The sequence below is a fragment of the Ursus arctos genome, unplaced genomic scaffold, assembly GCF_023065955.2.
Source record: "Ursus arctos isolate Adak ecotype North America unplaced genomic scaffold, UrsArc2.0 scaffold_16, whole genome shotgun sequence".
Lineage (NCBI taxonomy): Eukaryota > Metazoa > Chordata > Mammalia > Carnivora > Ursidae > Ursus > Ursus arctos.
The window spans coordinates 48755298-48778254 of record NW_026622830.1 but is presented as its reverse complement, the minus strand read 5'-3'; the positions used below and the strand labels follow the sequence as shown (position 1 = coordinate 48778254).

At 44.1% G+C, this 22957-nt stretch overlaps 1 protein-coding gene across 1 annotated transcript in view; it reads right to left on the bottom strand.

Moving 5' to 3' along the window:
• LOC125281394 (focal adhesion kinase 1-like) overlaps positions 1–10743 on the bottom strand; it is a 55423-nt gene extending 44680 nt beyond the window's left edge. The window contains exons 1-3 of the mRNA XM_057312746.1: positions 9427–10743; positions 3641–3757; positions 419–516 (exon numbers count right to left, since the gene is read on the bottom strand). The gene's annotated coding sequence lies outside the window, so the exon portion shown is untranslated. The remainder of the gene's footprint in view (positions 1–418; positions 517–3640; positions 3758–9426) is intronic.
• Between the last annotated feature and the right edge of the window lie 12214 nt (positions 10744–22957).

Genomic DNA, 22957 nt, shown 5'->3' with positions numbered 1-22957 from the left:
AGGCTCCAAAGCCAGACTGAGTCTGAATCCCAGCTTTGCTTTTTACTAACTTAGTAACCTTTAACCTCTGTTTCAGTTATGCAAATGTGAAACGGGCAAAGTGTAGCCTCATTCAGGGGATTACTGCCAGAGACTCACCTAGGAGCTGGATGGCCCAGTGCTGACCCTGTTGGGCCACTCTTCTAGGGCACATGCTGCTACTGTCACAACTATCAGGGACAGGACTGTCATCCTGCCTGCCTCTCTCCACACATAAAAGGCACTAAACAACTAATATTTCTTCCCTCACCTACTCTGCAAAATCAACTAGCTTTTATTTGTTTCTAGTATATGTCAAAGAAACCTTAAGACAGATGAAAGAAAAATCAAAACAAAAGGAAAAACCAAAACACAAATGTAGCAAGAGAATTATACTCACAGTTCTGAAGGCCACGATACCTCTGTGAAGAAATCAAACGTGGGTTTAAAGGAAATGCTCCCGGTTTCTCTTTCCTCTTTCCATAGTCCTCAGAGAACCTGACAAGGAGAGACAACATGCGCATTAAAACCCCCTTCCTTTCACTTCTTGAAGCTCTACTGAACTCACCCCTCAGCCAGTTCCATCACCTCCCACACAAGCCTACTGGGCAACGCCTGGGATGAGGGGTGAGAAGAGGGCACCATGTCCCTGTCTTCAAACCTATTTCTACTTAAGAAACACACAGGAAGGAGTGCCTGGGTGGCTCAGTCGTTAAGCGTGTGCCTTCGGCTCAGGGCGTGATCCCAGAGTCCTGGGATCGAGCCCCACCTCAGGCTCCTACGCTGGGAGCCTGCTTCTTCCTCTCCCACTCCCCCTGCCTGTGTCTCCTCTCTCACTGGTATCTCTCTCTGTCAAATAAATAAATAAAATCTTAAAAAAAAAAAAAAGAAAGAAAAGAAATACATGTCAAGCAACTGGAAACTATTCAAACATATCAAAAATCATAAATTAACAGGGTGTGGTTGGCTAATAAGTGCATGATACAATGACAGAGTATAGACATCTGTTCCACTGCCTTCCATCAAAACTATACTAAAGAGATATTTTTCAAAAATGTTCTAAACAGGGGCGCCTGGGTGGCTCAGTCTGTTAAGCATCTGCCTTCAGCTCAGGTCATGATCCCAGGGTCCAGGGATGGAGCCCCAGGTCAGGCTCCCTGCTCAACAGGGAGTCTGCTACTCCCTCTCCCTCTGCCCCTCCCCGTTTGTGCTCTCTGCTCTCTCTCCTGTGCAAACACTCACTCCCTCAAATAAGTAAATAAATAAAATCTTTTTAAAAAATGTTTGAAACAGCACAGGGAGAACTGAAAGGAGAAAAAAGCCAAGATTTTTGAAGTACTGAGGAAATCTTCTAACATGGAAGATTGAGACCCAAACAAAAAAGTAAAAAGAAGAAACCTGGAGGAGACAGAAACTATAACAGACTGAAGTAGAGTAAAGGAGGCAGCAGGCCCAAGAAAGCCAGGTCCTAATTCAGCAGTGGAACACACGGGAACCACTTCCACTTGCACAGCAGTGTCCTAGAAGACCAGAAGTGGCAGCAGCAGTGTAGACAGAACGGGGGTAAAAAAGGCATAGCCCCAAATACAGAGGAGCCGGGGAAGGCCATGGAAGCTGAAACCAGAACCTCAACCTCAAGCCAGGCACAACGTGATGCCCCCTCACTCTGAAAGAAGATGGGAGGGGGCATTCCCCGGAAAAGTAGAGGCGTCTATGGACTGAAGTCACCCTGCCCAGCTGCACTGAACAGAGCTGGACTTAATGACCGTATATACAGTGAACAGTGAATTCTCCAGCTCTCCTACAACAGACCACACACGCACACCGCTGGCTTCCAGATTCTGAAGTCAGAATTGTGCCGGAAAGAGACTGGAGAATATTTCTGGGGAATCTGATCAGCTCCAAAAGACAGATCTAAAGATACTAACCCTGGGGACCCCCAACACATGGCCCACCCAGAATACCCTGATGTAAAAGTCAAAGGGCCCCACCACGTCAGACAGGAGAAGGAAGGAAACAACCTAAAAGAAACAGAGACTATACAAACTATCAATAATATAGAGGTAAGACAACACTGCAATCAAGAAAGAAAAACAGGATGTTCTTCTAGAAAAATAGAAAAAGAGCCCTTGGAAATCTAAAGAACCTTTCTGAAATCAGAAATAATAAACTAAAGAAAAGGTTAAGTCAAACTGAAGTCATCTCCCTGAATAGAGAATAAAAAGACCCCCCCCCCCAAAAAAAGGCAGAAAAGGAGGAGCAAAGGAAGGAAGAAGAAGAAGAAGAAGAAAAAGGTATTAAGATAATTACAACCTTTGCCCAGGACAGCCAAGTTCTGGATAATAAGACTTCCAGAAAAACAAAATAAGGAAAAGCAAGGGAGAAAACCTCAGCACAGTAATGCCAAAGAGTATTCCCAGAACTGAAAACTCCCAGTTACCAGAATGAAGGGACCCGCTGAATATGCAGCACAGTGGATGAAAACCGACCACACAAGGTACACCATCACGATATTTCAAAAGACTTGGACAAATTGTAAAACTCCTACAAGCTTCTAAAGATGGGAGGGGGGAAAAGTTACATACGAAGGAAAATGAGAATAGCTTCTGAATTCTAAAACAGTAACATGAAAACAAGAAGGCAATGGAGCAATCTTTGAATTTATGAACAAAAATGAATTCCAATACAGAACTCTGTACCCAGCGAAACCATCAATCAAGTTTCAATCATGCATGGTCCCAAAAGGTTTGCCTCCTAAGCATCCTATGTCAGAAAGCCCCTGGAGAAAGTCTTCCACCAAAACACGAGCATCAACAAAAAATGAGCAAGGCGTGAGCTTCCATTAGAAGGGATAAGGGAATCCCCAGGACGACGATGAAGGGAGATTCCAGAATGGTGGCTGTGCACCAGGAGAGAGGGAAACAAGTCCAAGCCGGAGCAGTGTTGCTCAAGAGGAGGGAATGCTGAAGGCTGTCTTCAACTTGTCCAAAAACACTGTACTATCTTTTTAAAGTAATTAACGCCACCAAAAGGAAGAAGTCAGTGAAGAAAGACAAAGACAAGAGTTGCCACAAACATAAAATCCAACTCTGGACAAAAGCCAAACGATGAGAACAAAGGAACATCCAGGGACAACACAATAAAAGACCGAAGGAGCAAGCAGCTCGGAAAGGACAGAACAGAGATCTCCAGGAAACTGTCTCCCAGAAATCAAATGTGAAGAAGAGATGAGTCTGTATGACCATGAAGAAAAATTACTAAGAGGCTACTGGATGGTATGGGGAAAATAGGTCTGGGGTAGGGGGTAAATTACAATAGGTATAAAAAGGGTTAAGAATGTGGGGGACTGATGGGGCACCTGGGTGGCACAGTGGTTAAGTGTCTGCCTTCAGCTCAGGGCGTGATCCCGGCGTTATGGGATCGAGCCCCACATCAGGCTCCTCCGCTGGGAGCCTGCTTCTTCCTCTCCCACTCCCCCTACTTGTGTTCCCTCTCTCGCTGGCTGTCTCTATCTCTGTCGAATAAATAAATAAAATCTTTAAAAAAGAAAAAAAAGTGGGGGACTGAAGAAAGATAAGTACCCATCATAATGCCCTGGGCGCACCTCTATCACAGAACTTACCCACTGTACCATCATCACTGACTGACTTCTCTGTCTCCCTCCCTCGGCTGCAAAGACCTTTTGGAGAGGATCATTTCTCATCCAGTTATCACCCTGCAGAGTCCAGTACAACGCCTGCTACAAGAGTATACACAAAAGTAAAGGGTTTTTGTATTTTTTTGCATTTATTAGGGTACTATCTACTACATATACCTGCTATCCTCCGGAGAACTAGAATTCAAAGACATATGGACCTTGCTTGCCTTTAAATTTAAAGAGTTTCAACTTTTTTTCACACCTGAGAAAACAAATATTTCTCCTATATCCTCACTCTCCCCAAAAGATGAAAAGTTCACCAGGGGCTTACAGAACTTTAATAGTCCGGCTATCACTAATGGATATGGAACCCAAGACCTGATGACACTTGCTTGACATTGTACGCATTGTGTAATATGAAAAGAGTGCCGGCTTGGGTATCAGGACACCTGGTTTCTAGTACTTTAGAATTACTCCTTTTGAAGAAGAGGAAATCCCAACTCCTTGATATGACCTGTCGGTCCCTGAATGATCAAGCCCAGTCTGACTGTCATGCTATCTCCCGTGAATCCTACAAAGCAGCAACATTAAGCCATTTTCGGTGTACAGAACAACCTGTGCCCTCCTCGACACCTCCTCCACCTGGACCTTCTTCCCCGGGATGACCTGGACACATGTGCGGTGGGAGCCGTGCCCTTCCCCCAGGTGAGACACTTCTCTCCTGTCCCCCTCAGCACGCCTTCACATGACACCAGTATCTGTGGAGTCGCTGACAAATGCCATGCACGGCCCCAGGACACAAGGCAATAGACGAGAGAGACGCAGGACTCTCCGGTGGTGGAGCTTCCCGTGCAACAAACTAGAGCGGATGTTAAATCTGGCCTGTCAGTGTCTTCCTCCACCCAAGCAGCAAGATTCTGGGGACAACGACAGCCTAAGTTCCGCAGCCTCAGCACCGCCATCCCAGACAAATATTTAAAGCACTATTAAATAAAACCAAAGTGAAGGTCAAAAAGCCCCAGTGCCTGCAGCAGGTGAGTACCATTTGCTCTTTAAAAGCCCTCTTTTTCTACTGTCGTTGTTTGTTTGTTTGTTTATTGCCTCTTGTCTGTTAGGAGTATAAACCTGAAAATGTCATTCAGGGAAATCTTGCGAGTCCGCTGGAACTGGCTTTATTCTCCTTACTAACCGCAAACACAAGACAGCCCAGTTACTCCCCACGTCTGGTTTCTGTTCGCCACTCTATAACCAACAGCGCGCACTGGACCGAACACCTAAAACACACGATCAGAACACATGCACTTGATGCGTGAATGAACTAATGATGAATAAATGAGCGTATACACTGGCTTTGAGGGCCTTATAATTGCTCCTCACTTTAGTTTCTATTTTAAGGAGAATTCAAGCAGATAGCAACACCGCATTTATCAACACTGGACCTGCTGGATGTCTGCCATTGGAACTGCGGGCAGCTTAGGGCCACGTCCAGCATGGAACTACTAAAATACAAGCATAACAATTTGAACTAGTTCAACTAGGGCAGAAAACTAGGTATTTCCCCAATCCTATAATTAAAATGCTTAAATTCTTTTGCTCCAGACAAAGAAAAATTAAACTTGGCTCATTATACAATGAAATAAATTGCCAGCTCCTTGAAGGTATTTGTAAGATGGACAATCTCTACGTTTCTGGCGTAAGTGGGGACATTTATACGTACACGGGGTCCTCAGGCTACTCTGAACTCTCTTCCCCCTAACATGCAAATGAGAATTTCCCACCAGTCACAACACACTCTGAATCTATGCTTCCTGAACAGGTAACATACTCCACACGATCACTTTGCTTCTAATGGTCTCGTTTCAGTGCACAGTCCAACCTGGACAGTCCCTGACACCCACCTCTCACTCACCCGGACAACAGTGACAACCTGCCCTCTGCGGAGGGTGTGGTGTCATAGCAATCTCTCCCAAGTGCTTTACAAGCACCAGCTCTGGAATCCTCACAGCCCTAACTGATTACTACTCTTGTTCCATTTTGCATGTGAGAAAACAAAGTCCAAAAAAACTTAAGACATTTTCCAAGGTCACACAGCAGACAAGGGAGAGAGAGATCAGGCATTCAAACACCAGCTTACCTTAGAATCACGATGCTATTCTGGCTTCCCAAGTTACCCAGATCTTATTACTGTTAAAACAATGGACATGATTTGGGCTTTCCAAAGCAAACATGACAGAAAGATTCTTTCTGAAGCTGAGTAACAGTCAACATGACACACTGCCATATTAGAAGATCTCTGGCTTGAATTAACCATGCAGGCTGAGCCCCTGGCAGGAAATGGTCCGCTTGATGCTAACTGCCAAATAAAGCCCAAAACCACTGTTTCTCAATGCACAACATTCTAACCATTTAAATTATCTGTGAAGGTCTCTAATGTCCAAAATATATAACCACTTCACACAGGTGTCCCTTCCTCTAAGCTCAGTGTACCAAAGGTTTCTGCACTCAGGCAAGCCGTAGTAACCTGTACTCTGAAGAACACAGGTCAGAAGAAACTTTCTGAAAAACCAAAAATGTATAAAGAATGCAAACATGATTATTAAAGTTATCTGGGCAAACAAAAGCTTCTTTACGCTTCAAAATAATTTTCTAGTCAAACACATTCTAATACTAGACAGTGGACCAGCTCATAGGTCATAGGTCACTGCATCCCATTCATCTGTGTGCCAGCGCATGGAACAGGGTCTGCGGTCCAACCGGTAGTAAGCTACTGATGATGTGAATACATTAGGGAAATGAAGAGGCAATATTACTAATTGCTGAAAAACCGGTATTAGGAACAACAACAACAACAATAAATCGCCCGTTCTACATGCAGAGTACACGGTGAATACCAACTGCTTGCACTTCTTAGATACGCTGGTCAAACTCATCAGGGAATAAGATTAGCTTTTAAATCCCCACAACAGAAATAACTACATCACTGGGAACTGTATTTGCTGAACCTCAGGCTGATTCTTCTCTAACTAGCCATGTACTAAGAACTATGTTCTGTCACATTTGTCAAAGAGTTATGATAATCTCCACTTAACAGATAAGAAAACAGATTTAGAGCTTAAGGAACCTGGTCAACATGCAGGGAATAAGAATCGAATCTGAGGTTCAAAGCAAGACCTATCCAACACCCATCCTCTTAACCACCATTCTGTTCTACACTGTAAATAATATCCATAGAAAATTCCACTGCGCAAAGGCTCATTAAAAATACGAAACACTATTCTACTCAAATTAATTAATAGGCACAGTTAACATATTCAAGACAAGACAACGCTTCAATTGTACACAAATGAACGAATGGGCTACTAAGGTATACCTAAGGGTCATTCTGTCTACCTGAGAGAGGCACCAAAGGAAGGACCCATGAACCAAATGCGTGCAGTACTTAGCAGGAAATCTCCTGCAAGGCCTGGGAGTGGTAAGTGATCAAGAGACACAGTCGTGCGGGCATCACTGGCCTCGGTGGAACTGGAGATCACTACCTGGACAAATGGAAGCAGTTTGCAAAGCGAAGGGTCCCAGATCTAGGTAAAGAAGACGAAGCACATTCCCTCCTGCCTCTCCTAGAAAGAGCAACTAGGAAGGCTGGAAAGAGTAACTGCAGAAGCTCTCTGACCACTCTGAAAAGTAAACTGGAGCAGGGGGATTAGGAAGCAAGACTGGATTTAAACCACGACCAAAATCAGCAGATTTCAATACAATGGAAAGTCTCCTTGCATGATATCCTAAATGGGGAGGGCACACCCCAAACTTATTCAGCATAGGAAGAACCAGAAAAGCGTCAATTCCCGTGGGAGGAGAAAATCAACACAAGCCAATATCAAGAAGGGAACAAATATGACAATCAGCCCAGAGGGACTTTAAAACAACTACTGTACAAATAATTCCACAAACAAGCATACACACAACATACTCGATATCGCAAATTCTTCTTTTCCTTTTCTCTCTTAAACCCACTGGCTCTGGCCCCCACCACTCCACGAACTTCTCCCTCTAAGACTACCAACGACCTCTGCACTGCTCAATCCAATCATTAGAGCCCAGGGCTCGTCCTTTCGACAACTGACAAGAGCTGATCTCCCACTCATGTTCTCGTGATTTTCTTCTTACCCCACCGATGGCTCCCTCCTTCCAGAGTCGCCCAGGGCTCTGTCCTTTCTCCTCTCAGCTATGCTTACCTCCCAGGCAAGCTCATTCAAATGCTGCTTCTATGCTAACAAAGCTAAAACTTGTCCCTCCGGCTCAGCCCGACTGCCTGGCCTTGCGCTGGACTGACCGCTGTTCACTCTGCACCGCAGCCCCACCGCGGCCTGCTCCTGCGCATCACCGAGACGGCAGAGCTACTTCTCCCAAAACCCCTTCCCGCTACAGCTCAGGGCGGCGGGCAGTGAACGCTAATAAGAGGCAACGTGGGCAAAATGAAGAGAAACATCATTCTCTTCAACTCTGCCAGCCCTCCCAGAGGTAGGGATGGATTCTAATTCCCCGTACGACTAATTGTCGAGAATGGCCCGGGTTTTCCTGACCAAACCCTGGCAGGTGTACTCTCTGCCGGGCCTGCTTGTAGGCTCCTTGGGGAAGTGGAGCATCACCGAAGAGAACTCAGTGAAACGTCCGACACCTCCAAGCCCAGGTGCTGACTGGCCCGCCCCCTCCACAAACCTTCCTACACACAGCCTTCTCCGTTCACGACAACGTCCGCCTTCCAGCTGCTGAGGCGAGAAACAACGGACGTCATCCCTGCCGCCTGTCTTCCTCCCACATTCCCCATCCGGTCTTGTCAGCAAGTAATGTTGGTTCTTCCCACAAAAGAGGCCCAGACGCTGTCCCCTCGCCATCATGCTCACCAACACCATCGTGACCGGAGCCACCATCCCTCACCGAAATGACTACAGCACTCCGGAACAGGCCTCCCCGCTCCCAGCCCTGCCACCCTAGCATACACGCTCACCACGGCAGACCGATTCCAAGCCTAGATCAGACGGCATCGCTTCTCTGCTCCAAACCCTAAATGGTCCCTCATCTTACATGGATGACAACAGAGAGTCAGTGAAGGAACGAGGCGAAGGACTGAGCCAACAGGTGTTCCCCACACTGCTAGGCTGTTTGTTCAAGGGGTCAATGGGACTGAAGAAGGGGCCTCTGAGGGCAGTCAGTGTGGAACTGCTGGTGAGAACACTTTTAAAGATATTAAGAAAACCCTGATTTAATACAACCTGGAGTAGAATCTGCTAAGACACATTATAACTGATGACAGTAAAAATATCTGCAGAGCAGAAAAAGGGTTAGCTGGAAAATTTACAATGATGAAAATATAAGTTGCTTAAAGCATTTAAACTATGGTTATTCAGTCTATCATTCATGAGCAGGAGCTTTCTGGAAAGTATTCGAACCCATCATGTGTTACTGAGCCAGTAGTACCAACGGCAACCTCATGAAATAGCCTGACTTGTCCTACCACACTGCAGTTCAATGGTTTGTGCAAGGCTCTGTTGTGACTTTTCAACCGCAGAGCCAAGACTGAAATCTACTTGAAAAAGACCCCCCCCTTTACTCATCACTATTACCAAACACTCAATTGCTTCGGAAATTAGCTTTTGCTCCTACATGTTAACATTTCTTCATGAGCTCAGCCTAAATTGACAAGGCACAGCAGCGCTCATATGAGGGACTTCGGGCAGTGAAGGCATTTCAGTGGCTGCAAGCATCTTACTCACAAGCAACGTCCGACGCGGCCACACGGCTCCCCCGCCGCCACAAGTTAGAGCAGCGCCTGCTGACTCACTCGGAGGAGCGTGCAACTCCTGACCTCAGGGTGGAGTTCACGCCCCACGCTGGGCATAGCGGCTAATTAAAAATGAAAAAAATTAAAAGTTAAAGAGAGAAGTGGATTTATGTCCCCACACAAACGTGTAGCAGATGTGTTTTGAGCTCAAACTACAGTTCCAGCGGCATTTCTCAAACCTCAATGCAAGTACAATGAAAATTCACGTATCTCAAACCCACTTCACCGAGCAACTGAGGCACTTCCATCAGACCATCCATCGGAGAGAGGAATCTGCGCTGTAATGACGTGCGGAAAGGCAAACATCAAAAAGAATCTAGTGGAATTCTATCGATGTCTGCCAAACGATGAATACACTAAACTGAAATGATATGCTCCCGAACTGGTATCAGTGTGCAAGAGCACCTACGAGTATGCAGACACTGTCAGAGATGACATCTGTAACCTTCCGTGACGATCAGCCCCGAGACTGAACATTTGTCATTGGTTGTGATGATACGGAACACTACCTGTGAGCTCCAATTACAAAACATGTTATCCAACCCTCCCCCGAAAAAAAATTCCATTCTTATTAGACCTGTATTAAAATATATATACATACTCAACTATTATTTGAAATTCTGTCAATAAAAATTTTATAGATATTAGTGTTCTCTCCTGTTATGTAAGTACTTACATAATATCCTTCATTTTGCCTCTTAGTCTGCAAAACCTAAAATATCTACCATCTGCCCCTTCACAAAGAAGCCTGCCGATCCGTTTCAGTCATCTTCCCCAGATCTTCTGACCACAGGTACAGCTAAGGCACATACCACATATCTTTAACTTCTCAGCTGTTTTTTTCTTTTTAACTTAAGTCTGTCATTTTACCTTTATTCCTTATAAATTTTACCTTGTTGATTTTAGCACTTCATTACAACCTGTCGAAGTATTTTCAAATCCTGATTCTAAAAATGAACGGTCTCCCAGCATTAACTCCTGTTCTTTACTCAAATTCTTGATGAAAACATTACGACAGGTGTCAAGTATGACACACTTCTGGAGACATCTTCACTTGGGTGCAGAAATTCTGGTATTTTAGTTTTGTGGCAAATTACACTACATGTGGTTGCAATGTATCTTCTACCTACAAGCAGTAATTTCTTTTCTTTTTTTTTGGAAGATTTTATTTATTTATGTGACAGAGAGAACACAGCAGGCGAGTGGGAGAGGAAGAAGCAGGCTCCCAGCGGAGGAGCCCGATGTGGGACTCGATCCCGGAACGCCGGGATCACACCCTGAGCCGGAGGCAGATGCTTAAGGACTGCGCTACCCAGGCGCCCCAAAAGCAGTAATTTCTTGAACTCCCTAGTAATGACAGGAATAACAATTTACTTTCTAGGCTGTATGCAGGAAAGGATTAAGCTTGCCCCAGGGAAGATTTGGCCATTGCCCAGCTCCTGGGAAGTCACCTCTGAGCCTTTGGAATCCCCTGCCTGATAAGGCGGTCTTTGTTTAGCTGGGGGCCTTCGGCCACACCAGACAGTCCATGCTAACAATTTGATTTCTGGTGGAGCCTTGCGCCACACACGACACCAGTTTGATCTCCAGAGGGACTGGAGACTAAACTCAGCCATGTAGGCAGTGCCTATGGGACAACCCCCAATACATATCCTGGACACCAAGGCTCAGGTGAGCTTCCCTGGTTGGCAGCATCGGTGCTGGGAGAAGTCAGCACACCTGCACTGCGAGAGGACAACTAGAAGCTCATGCTTGGTCTTCCCTGGACTTCGCCCGGTGTGCCTTTCCTTCACTGACTTCTGTCCGCATCCTTGCCCTGTAATAAACCATAACCATGAGGATAATGGCTTCTCGCAGTTCTCTAAGTCCTTCTAGTGAACCACGGAACCTGCAGGTAGTCTTGGGGGCCTCCCAAACTCTAGGTCCTGATGATTTACAACGTCCTTACAGCAACACTACAGCAGTGTTCTTTCAGCACGAGGAGATGCTAGTTTAAAATGCAGGTGACAGGGGCGCCTGGGTGGCACAGCGGTTAAGCGTCTGCCTTCTGCTCAGGGCGTGATCCCAGCATTATGGGATCAAGCCCCACATCAGGCTCCTCTGCTGGGAGTCTGCTACTTCCTCTCCCACTCCCCCTGCTTGTGTTCCCTCTCTCGCTGGCTGTCTCTGTCTCTGTCGAATAAATAAAATCTTTAAAAAACAAATAAACTAAACTAAAATAAAAAATAAATAAAATGCAGGTGACAGGCGTCCACATCAGCAATGATCATCCAACATCTCTGTGGGATAACACCAGGCATTTGCATTAAAAAAAATTTTTTTTTTGAGAAAGAAAAAGCCAGATCACGAGGCGGTGGGGCAGGAAAGGAGACTCCACACTGAGCACAGAGCCTGACACAGGGCTGGATCTTATGACCCTGAGATCATGACCTAAGCCCAAAACAAGAGTAGGACGCTTAACTGACTAAGGCACCAGGCCCCCCTGCCTGCATCTCTCATATACTCTCCTTGGTGATTCTTACATACACTACTTTCAGGACCACTGACGTACCCAAAAGCTTCCTGAGGCAGTGACCGTCTTTTTTTTTTTTTAATTTACTTACTTACTTACTCACTTATATAATCTCTACACACAACGTGGGGCTCAAACTCACAACCCCAAGATTAAGAACCACATGCTCCACCCACTGGGCCAGCTAGGCACCCCAGGACTGTCTTCTTTTTAATGAATCCCCATCAGGACAAGATGCTCAAGAGTCAAGAGTGACTCAGGACAATGCTCTAAATCTGGTAGAGAAGTGAGAACAACTGGCATTATTAGTCTTCTAAAACTTAGACTATATACACGTGTGAGATTTGTTTTGTCATTCCTCAAATATCCAAGACAATGTAGAAATAAATGACTGAATGCAAACCACAAGTTACTTGGATACAGTGTGAACAACGGATTCAACGGTGTCCATTTCTCACCCATTTTTCAATTACATCCATTTTTTTCAATCTCCTGACAGTTAATAGGAAACCTGAGTTTTAGAAGCTGTCTTCATACCCTTCTCATCTACTAAAAAGATCACCCGTGAGCTAAAGGTCAAGACAGCTGAGAGAATCTTGAGAGTTCTCCTCTGTCAGTATCAAGGAGCCATTTACCCAAGGAGCCTTACCCTGTTATTTCTTCCTCTCTACAGTGGGAGCCCCGGACCAGCTGATCCCTAAATTTAGATCAACCTCTAAAACCCTAGACTACCTAAAACAATAAAAATAAAGGAGGCAAACACCCAGTGGAAAAGTTTAGAATTTCCAATGAAATAGTTGAAAGGGCAGACTCAAAGACGAAAATCAAACATCAACTCTTCACCAACCAAATCATCAACCGTCACCCGACAAAAATTAATTCATATGTAGACAACTTGCATTTAAACTAAGTTACTCCTGCTACCTCTTTTATCAAGTCAATTCCTTAGGACACAACTAATGTATTTTTCCCAAAGCAGAAAGCAAAGCTTTTTTTTGCCATGACACAGCCAAGGAGACGCCAAACTTTTTACCTACACTGGAATCACAATTATCCCCAGCCTGAAATCTTAAGGGTGATATTTTAAACAGCCTAGGGGTTTTCACTTCTAACGTCTACACCACCACTGAATTCCATCATTTCTTAGATCTTTGCCATTCATGACACTCGGCCCTTAATGGAGGTCACAGTCCTGTCAACAGGAAAAGGGAAACTTTCTCAGACATAAACCCATTTCCAAACGCTCCCCTCTAAGCCTCAACTTCTATAGGGCAGCCATATATCACCAAAAACAGCAAATCTCTGCACGGACTGCTATAATCTAGAGTCTGTAATTCCTAAATTACATATAACGCTAATGTCAAACACGAACCAATCCAGTTTAGACTCCAGGACACCACATTCATCTGCCTGGTGCGAACATAAACCACCAGCTGCCCAGTTCCTCCTGCATCTGTTCACGGAAGAGCTAACTGTAACAGGACGAGTTAGGTACTGTCTTACAACTATTAACTATCAACGCACTTCTGAGCGGACAGAAAAACTACACTCCTTTTTGGAACTAACACAGCCAACTAAAAGTGACACTGGTCCATCTCTCAGAGCCATGGGACTGTTAAGATATTCCTAATAGTTTATAAACTTTAGCTTCATCTCATGTACAACAGCATGTTGAAACATCCATGCCAACGAGAGTCCCAAACTCTCCTGGCTGGCCTTCTATGTACAAAAACCGGGCCTTGTTTTGTCTCTCGGAGGCCAGGGGAGACATCTGCACTGCTGGCTGGTAGACCTCGGTTGGTACAGTTGGGCTCAGGTGACAGCTTCATGGGCCTGTGTTTTATGTAGCGGTCTGGGATGTATGACACTTACAGTAACAGTCCTGTGATTTGGATGCTTAGCTTTCCCTTACAGCCTCACACCCGGGCAGAGTGTCAGACATCCACAGTCCAATAACAAGGAGTGCCCCCGCCTTGGGCTGGGCTCACTTTTGATAATGGGACGAAAGCCCAAGCATCCTACCCCAGGAAAACAGCTCATGTGCATACACACAATTCTGCGTACCGCTTCTGGGGTTCATGGACCTAGGAGACAGCATTTCCTCCTTAAGCAACAAACAGTCTGATCAGTAAGCACTTAAAAACAAAAAGATCTTCATGGACTTTTCACCAAGGGAGAAATCTGGGAGCCATCCTGGAATTGCTCTGGACACCCCCTCTCTCAGCCCTGGCTCTTCATTTCCCAGGTCAGAGCCTGGAGACTGGCTGAGAAACAGGCTTCAAATCACCCTCTCTCCAGTTCCTCAGTCACGCCCTTAATTAAGGCCTTCTTCACTTGTGTGTACAACGTAATTGTAGAATTAAAAGGACACAGGCTGTTAGATTGGACCATCTGAACTTTGCCCATCACTTTACTAGCTGGGCGACAGACACCGGGCAGCCATTCCCTTAATGACAAAGGCTGGCTCCTCTCCCTTCTGAAGCGCATGACTGCAACACCTCCTTGACCGACCCTTGTACTAGTTAACCACCCGCTTGCCATAGGAATCTGCTCCCGTCAGAATCAACCACACGCTGCTCTGATCTTGTCAATAGTATCAACCCTACCTCCTTCTCGACCCAACCCTTTCTGTACTCCTGAACACTAGTAAAAACATCCAGTCTCACAGACCCCAGCCTCTCCCACCTCTGCACCGTTAGAGCGGGCATGTCCTCCACGAGGCCCTGCCTGCTTCCCACCTTCCACTCTCTTTCTACAGATCCCTGCAGACAGCCAGACCTGCAGAGGTCACGGCATCTGGTCCACAGCCAGTTTCTGTATGGTTCTGGGCTAATCAAGGTTTTTACCCTTTTAAAGGTTGTTTAAAAAAAAAAAAAAGGCAGCTATGTGACAGGCCCTATGTGGCCTACAAAGCCTGAAATGTTTACTATCTGACCTTTAACAGAGAAAGTTTGCTGACCTCTGAGCGTGACCGTGACGGGGACATGCCCTCCAGGTCCTCAGAGCACTCTGCTCTGGCACTATCACTGTAGGCATCACACTGCACGCTGACTGCCTCACTCCCCTCCTGTCTGTGCCCCCGGGGGCTGACACTACACCAGGCACAAGACAGGTATTTAATACTGTTGACGCCTCAACAACTGGGTCCACGTATACACAGATTTTTTTTGATACATGCCGCATAGTAAATGTAGTTTCTCATAATTTTCTCAACATCCTCTTTTCTCTAACTTACCTTTTTATAATACAGTATATGATACACATACAAAATATGTGCTAACTGCCGATTCTCAACTATGGGGAAGGGTCCGGCGGCCCGCACTGTTCAGGGGTCAACTGTCCTGGCACTTTACATGTGTACACCATCCCACATAGTAACTGCACGCAGAGCTTCAAAGATCACAGATACTAGAGTTTATATAGACAGTATCAGAAGTCACGTGACTAAAGGCAACGCACCAGTATTTGTACCTCAACCTCCTGTTTCCTAGTTAAGATGCTCTTTCTACTAAAAAGACCTGCGTCTCTACACAAACTATGATACCTAGACATCTTTGATTACTAATACCTGAGACTTTAGCTAAGGGTAAAATTTAATTTTTGACTCGCTATTTAATTTTGATAATTTTTAAATTACTGCTACTTTTTGTAAATTAAAGAAAAAAGAAAGAAACAGACACCCTAAGGAAGCACTAGGCAGGTATTTGTAAATTAAATATCAGTACTTAGTGGTTTTCTACTCAGTGCACCACAGCCTCCCATGATCCCACCTATACCGGTCTGAGAACCCACACCACCTTAGAGACAGGCTCCATGATACGCCTGTCAAAGAGGCTCAATCCTCTGTCTAGCTGTTCCTGCTCTAGGCGGACTTTGGAAAAAGTCAAGAGTCCGGCCAGCACTGTGTAAGAGAACGCTCCATGACGATGAAAATGTCCCATCTCTGCACTGTCCGAGGTGGTAGCCACTAGCCACACCTGCATACTGAGCACCCAAACTGGGGCTAGTGTGACTGTCAAACAGAACTTTTCATTTTATTTAATTTTAATTTAAAGAGCCACACACAGCTAGCAACGACTACAGGAGACACAGATCCAAGTCTAGACTCCAAACACTGCAGTGAAATAAAACACACTTTTCCCTGTATCCTTAACTACAGGCTATGTTATCTGGCCCAATCATTCCCCTGAAAAAGACTAAAAAAGATGGACAGAATACTTTAAAATCTTAAAATCAACCAGAAACTGACAAGACAATAAGGAAAGAACAGGCCAAAATTAAAGTGAAATCAGGAACCCAAAGAGATGAACAAGCACAGAAACCACCTCTGCCCTGCAGTCATTTGCCAATTCTGAAAATTTTCAACTTTCATTTTTACAACCATTCAGGGAAAGAGGAGTAAGAATCAAAAGCTGGGTCCCTTAGGGTGTTTAACCAAAAACACTACCTCCAGAAGCAGGGCCCTAAAGGCTACAGAGCTCAAGATAAAAGAAACCAGAGATGAGTCACCTCTCCAGTAAAATCACAGCACTGGGCGGTCCAAAATACCTCAAGCCTTAAACCTGCTTTAAACTGGTTGAAGCAAAAAAGAAAAAAAAAAAAAAAAAAAAGCTCTCAGAAGGAGCTATATCTTCATTCTATGCCTCAATAGACTCCTACAAATAATCAGAACTAAGTTAAGAATCCTACAAATACTATCCTACACCATAAATAAAAATGAATCACAGACCTAAATGTAAACCTGAAACTTTTCTAGAGGGGGATGGAGGGAAATAAAGGAGAAAACCTTTGTGACCTAGGATTAGGCAACAACTTCTTAACTACGACACTGAAAAACCACAGTCCAGGGGTACCTGGGAGACTCAGTCAGTTAAGTGTCTGCCTTGGGCTCAGGTCATGATCTCAGGGTGCTGGGATTGAGTCCCAAAGGCAGCAGGCTCCCTGCTCAGCGGGGAGTCCGCTGCTCCCTCTCCCTCGGCCCCTCCCCCATCCCGCTCTCTCTCCCTACCTCGAATAAATAAAATCTTTAAAAGAGAGAGAGAGAATGCAAAAACAAACCATAGCATGAGAGAAAAGCACAGCACACATCTGACAAAGACTTGTATCCAGAATATATAAAGAACCCACCAATAAGAAAAAAAATTTAATAGGCAAAAGATTTGAACACCAAAAGATACACAGGTGGCAAAACCACAAAGAAAAACCATTACACACCTATCGGAATGGCTGAAAAGCTAAAAGACTAACCATACCAAATGTTGCCCCAACGATCCAGCGTGACTGGAACTCTCACACAAAGCTGGGAGGAATGTGAAATGGTTCAGCCATTCCAGGACAGAGTTTGACACTTTCTCAAAAAGCCAACATAGGCCTACCACAGGATCCAGCCATTACAGTGCTAGACCCAACCATTTCCAGGAAAAACAAAAGCCGATGGTCACATGAAGACTTGAGCAAAATTATTCAAAGGCTTTATTTGTAATAACTCAAACCAAGAAACGACTCTCCACACACTGATCACGTTCGACGTCATTCCAAGCAACAGCAGGAAGAAATTCCTTGCAAGTCAGCAAGGGATTCTAAAACAGATACAGATCTGCAAAGGGTCAAGGAGGGCCAAGGTATGCTTAAAAAGGAACCAAGTGGGAAGAGTTCCACAATAAGACCTGTTATAAAACTAAAATAATTGAAGCAACTTAAACTGGGCAGTACCAGTGGAATTCAAGAAAGTCCAAAACAGATGCACATACACACGGACCTTTCATTTCCAAGAAAAGGGGCACTGCAGAGCGCTGGGGGAAAGATGCTCTTTTCAATGAACGGTGTTCGGACAACTAGCCTGTCCACAGGTTAATGAAGCTGGATTCCTTCTTCAGATTATGCACCAAAACCAATTCTGAGAGAATTACAAAGTTAAAGGTTAAAAGCACAAGTATAAAAGCATTTAGAGAATAAATGAGGAACTAGTTCATGACCTCAGGGCAGGGAAAGACACAAAAAGCTTACAAAGGAAAAGACTGACAAATGGCACTAATTAAACTTAAGAACTTCTATTCATAAAAAAAAAAAAAAAACACAAAAACCACTGAGTCAGTGAAACTGCATATGACAAAGTGGGAAGAGACAGCAGCAAAATACATAACCAACAAAGAATGTGTGTTCTGAATATATATAGTCTACAAATCAATTTAAAAATAACCTAATAGAAAAATATGGGCACTTCGAAAAACAGTGCATCCGAATGGCCAGTAAATGTATAAAAAGATGTGCAACCTCACTGTAACCAGGAAAAGGCTATTTAAAACCACAAGGCAGCAACACAGCAGAAACCACCAGAAGGGGCGGGGCGGGGCGACTGACACAAGACCAGAGCAGGGCTGAAGCAGTCATTAGAGAGAAGACTGGGGGGCGGCTGGAGCCTCCCAGCACAGCGGGGAGCAACAGGAGACTCCCTCACTGAGAGGTGCTCCAGGCCAAGCGCTCTGATGTACATTTAGTGGGGTCACAGTCTATAACTGACTATAAACTAGAACTTTAACTTCACTTGACCAATGTAAGGAGAAAGAAACTGTTTCAGATCACTTTTTCCCACCAGCTCATTCCTTTTATTTTCTCCATCACAGGGCTACACCACTGACTCAGTCTGATGGGGGCCAGAAGAGGTACGTGGAAACATCCTTTGTACTTCGCGTCCACATTATGGTAACCTAAGTCCACCCGTCTGTCCCTAATTCTCTTCTCTACCTTAGTAACAACTTCATGTACTTCAAGATCACAAGGCCCCCTCAGCAGGAGCACAGAGTCTTCTTCAATCATTAAACCAATGACTGAGGGCCAACCCACTATAGGAGGAGGAGGAAGCTGTGAAGGACCCACAGATACGTACAGGATAATACAGAGTCCCTGTCCCTGAGCTCACAATATTCTATTTGCCTTCAGGTGCGTCCAACTCTGCATAAGACATAGTAGAAAGTAAGCATATCACCAATTCCATCTTTGAACACTAACTTTTATCTAGCTCTGATCTTAGGGAAAAAATAAAGGACAAAGGCAAAACAATATATATTAAATTTAGATATGACTTTAATGCTAGGCATAGAATCAATTCACACAATACTGTTTCAGTAGTCACCCCAAGACTTGGAAATCATCCTGACTGTAATATAAGCAAGCCAATCTTTCAACACCAAAACAAAACCACCAGGGAACACGTGCCTTGAGCACCCACATATACACACTTTCCTGCTATCTGCCAAAAACCACAAGTCCAGGGGCCATACAAATTGCTATTTCAATGCAAAATCATTTATTTAAAATCCAAACCAAGATTCAAAAGAATTTAATGACCTCAGCATAAAACATTCAAAATCCCTAAACAAAATTAGTTGTGAGGTCTTCCCAAGACTCTAGAAAACCTGAAAAACATACTGAAAAAGAGTCCTGAAGTGAAGGCAATCTCACTAGCAAATCTAAGTGGTCAGAAGCCAAACACATGCCTCTGCCATTTACGACTGATTTTTTGCCTGCTACGACTTGCATTTCTCTTAAAACACTCTCAAGTAGTGGTTGACAGACATTAGCATGCAACAGAAGCTCCTGGACAGCATGTTCAAACAGACTGCGGGCCCCACCCCCCGAGTCTGATTCAGGAGGTCAGAGGTGGGGCACGAGCACAGGCATTTCTAACCCGGCCAAGTGATGGTGATGCAGTTGTACTTTGAGAACCACTGCAAACAACCAGTTTACTGGTTTACTGTGGTGTGCGCACGCAGTGTTTCCCTTCGCAATAAGCAAGACCAAGGGGAACTTGCTGAGGAAGAACAAACTCTTTTTTTTACCCAAATACTGACTTTTCTTGCCTGAGTGAAGGTAAGTGACCTGTTGCTCAAAACGTTTACTCTGAACAACAACGTAAAAGACTCTCTAAGCAGATCATCGGAAGGCCGGTGTGTCATGGAACTGGCATTACAGTGTTAGGAAGATGGATTTTTTTTTAAGATTTTATTTATTTATTTGACAGAGAGAGACAGCCAGCGAGAGAGGTAACACAAGCAGGGGAAGTGGGAGAGGAAGAAGCAGGCTGCCAGCGGAGCAGGGAGCCCGATGTGGGGCTCGATCCCAGGACCTTGGGATCATGCCCTGAGCCGAAGGCAGATGCTTCACAACTGAGCCACCCAGGCGCCCCTGGGAAGATGCATTTTTAAAAATGGTTTCAGGGCATAATGTAAAACCCTTGTAAAGTACATGATGAATCCAACTGATTAGTAAAAGATACATTAGAGCTTCTAGACCAGTCATCAAGGATCTTTTATAAATCCCAACTTCCTAGGTCTTCAGAATATAGAATGAGTCCTAACGAACACATGACCAATTCCTACAAAATTAATTTCTAGAAAAAAACATTTGAAAACCATAAAGGGACAGAGAAATGCCTTTTTCCCGCAGCTCAAGTTTCATGATATTTATAATCTAAAATAAAGCAGACAAAGATAGAAACAGATAATCCAAGTTCTCCCTGGTATCAAGTCCTACCTGGTTTGTAAGTAAGGTTCTTTACCAAGGCAAACAAAAAACAGTGGACTGCTGACTGATGCAGGAACAGTTCTCCAACAACGAATGAGCCTGGGTTCTTTCATTCAATAAATATTGTGTCAGACACTGGGGATGCCATAGTGTGTAAAACAAAGTTTCTGCCCTCGTGTTGCTTAAATTCTATAAAAAGACACACAATGCACTACAAATATGGAATGTATAAAACCACGTCAGCTCTTTCTTCAGTCCATCAAAGACAAACACATGGTGCTTTGGTCACAAGTAGACCCAACAAGCACCTACCGTTCACAGCACAATCCAAAGCACCAGATGGCAGGACTTTTAAGATAGAAAATGGAGGCAGAAAGGAGATCCTAGGCACAGACAGCCCATAGATACAACTTTTTAGGTTCTTCTGAGCCTTGGTTTTGGTCCACTGGCCCTAAATAAAGGAGGACAGAGTACGTCAAGTCTTAAAAGCACGATGGAAAATTCTAAATCGGCGAGAACGAGCACATTCACTTCAGAAACATTTATAGAGCAGCAATGTGTTAGAGATTATAAATTCTAGGATTTACTACAAGGGGATGAAACCTGCATGAGAAATTTACAATTTACTTTTCCCTCACATTACACCTTGCTTCCCACAAAACTATATTCATAAACACTGACACCCCCCCCAAAAAAAGTCACCAATGAAAAAACTCTGTAACAATGTAGAGGTTACTAAAGCACAACCTTGAACAAATAAGCGTCAATCACTGCACTATGCATTATATATTTGTATTTAACTGATTTTAAATTAACTTAAAACAAACAATTTTGGTATGTTCATTAAAATGTTTACCTACACCATGTTGGCCAGATCACAGCTTCATGATATGAAAGCGTCAGATTCAAACAGAAAATATAATTATTTCAACTCTCCCAGACACGGTACTTACACCTGCATGCTACTCACTCCCCCTTCGGAAGGCTGGGTTCAGATCTGTGAGACTACTGCTGCTCTAGTCCTGTCTGGTCCTAGAAGCTGCACAGAGAGTTCAGCAGGCCCAGCCAACAAGGACCTACCCCTTGTGGGCCAAGAGGCCCACGGCAAGCTCCTCGAACTCCAAACTTCCAGTGTCTCCTCTGCAAAAATGAGGATAGCAATAGCACATTCAATGGTTCTCAGGAGGAATAAAGGAGAAAAAGCATGAAAGCAATCACCTCAGGTCTGGCACGTGTCATCTCCCAGATTTAATTCATCGGTAAAAAGGTAGTGACACCTACCAACAACACACAATACCCCACACGTAGCAGTAACATTACATCTCCTCCCCTATCAGTGGATAACATTCACATGTATGACTTTGGTCATTTTTCTTGTTCTGAAAAATGAGTTTACAGTAAATGCCAATGTATATCAATAAGATCTAGGCAGAATTTGTTTCGTTCAATACAAAGCTTGCAAGGAAAGACCTTCATGTCCTGACAAATAAGTAAACTCTGTGACGATGCTACTTGTTCCCTTCTCGGAGGCTTTCAACTGCTAAAAAGTGGCAATAGTGCCACCCAGCCAAAAACATCTATTTCATACTTTCCTCTAAAAACCACTTCATTAGTGTTTATGCAAATCAGACCATAATTAACGGCATTTGCTAAAAATCTCACCTATCCTGAAAGTTGAATTACATATGCCTATCTGAATTTTATTTCCATGATAGAGCCTAGCAAAAAAAAACAATACAACTGTTACAGACAGGAAGAGAGGGGGTTCTTCTGGCACTTTATAATCAGAAACACATTTATGTAGTTCTGAATGGTAAGATTTGGCACCATTCCTAGAAATTAATGCCACAAAGTGGCATTTCATTTCTCCTACACTAGGTTGCCTTTTGGTAGTCATGAAATGGAAGAGAGAAAAAAAAAAACCTTGCACAAATATTAGCAGAGAGAAAAAGCCATCAACGGTTTAAATAATCCACTACGAAACATGGTTTTCAGAAGAGACATAAAAAAACAACTACTTAAGGCAGCTGGCTGAGGCACTGAAACACAGGTACACCCAAACAGGAGCTGGAACCGTGCTCATCCTCTTCCACCGAGGATCCTTCTAAGGACAGAGATGCGACTTCAGATTTGAATGCTTACTGCACTCACAAACTTCCTGGAATTTACTACTATTCACTCAAATAAGGTCATTTACTTTGCCCAAGTTTTTAGAATTTGCATTTTAAATAATTTCTATAGGCATCAGTAAAAATTCCCAAAGACCCCCACAGCAATATTTTGCTAATTATTTAAGGGATTTTAGTAAGGACATACAGTAACGAAATAAGTTCTTAAGCTCGAGCTTTAAGACAAAATAAACTACTACAGAAACTAAACTTTACTGGTTTACAAGCCAAAAAAAACCCCTCATTTCACAAACGATAGA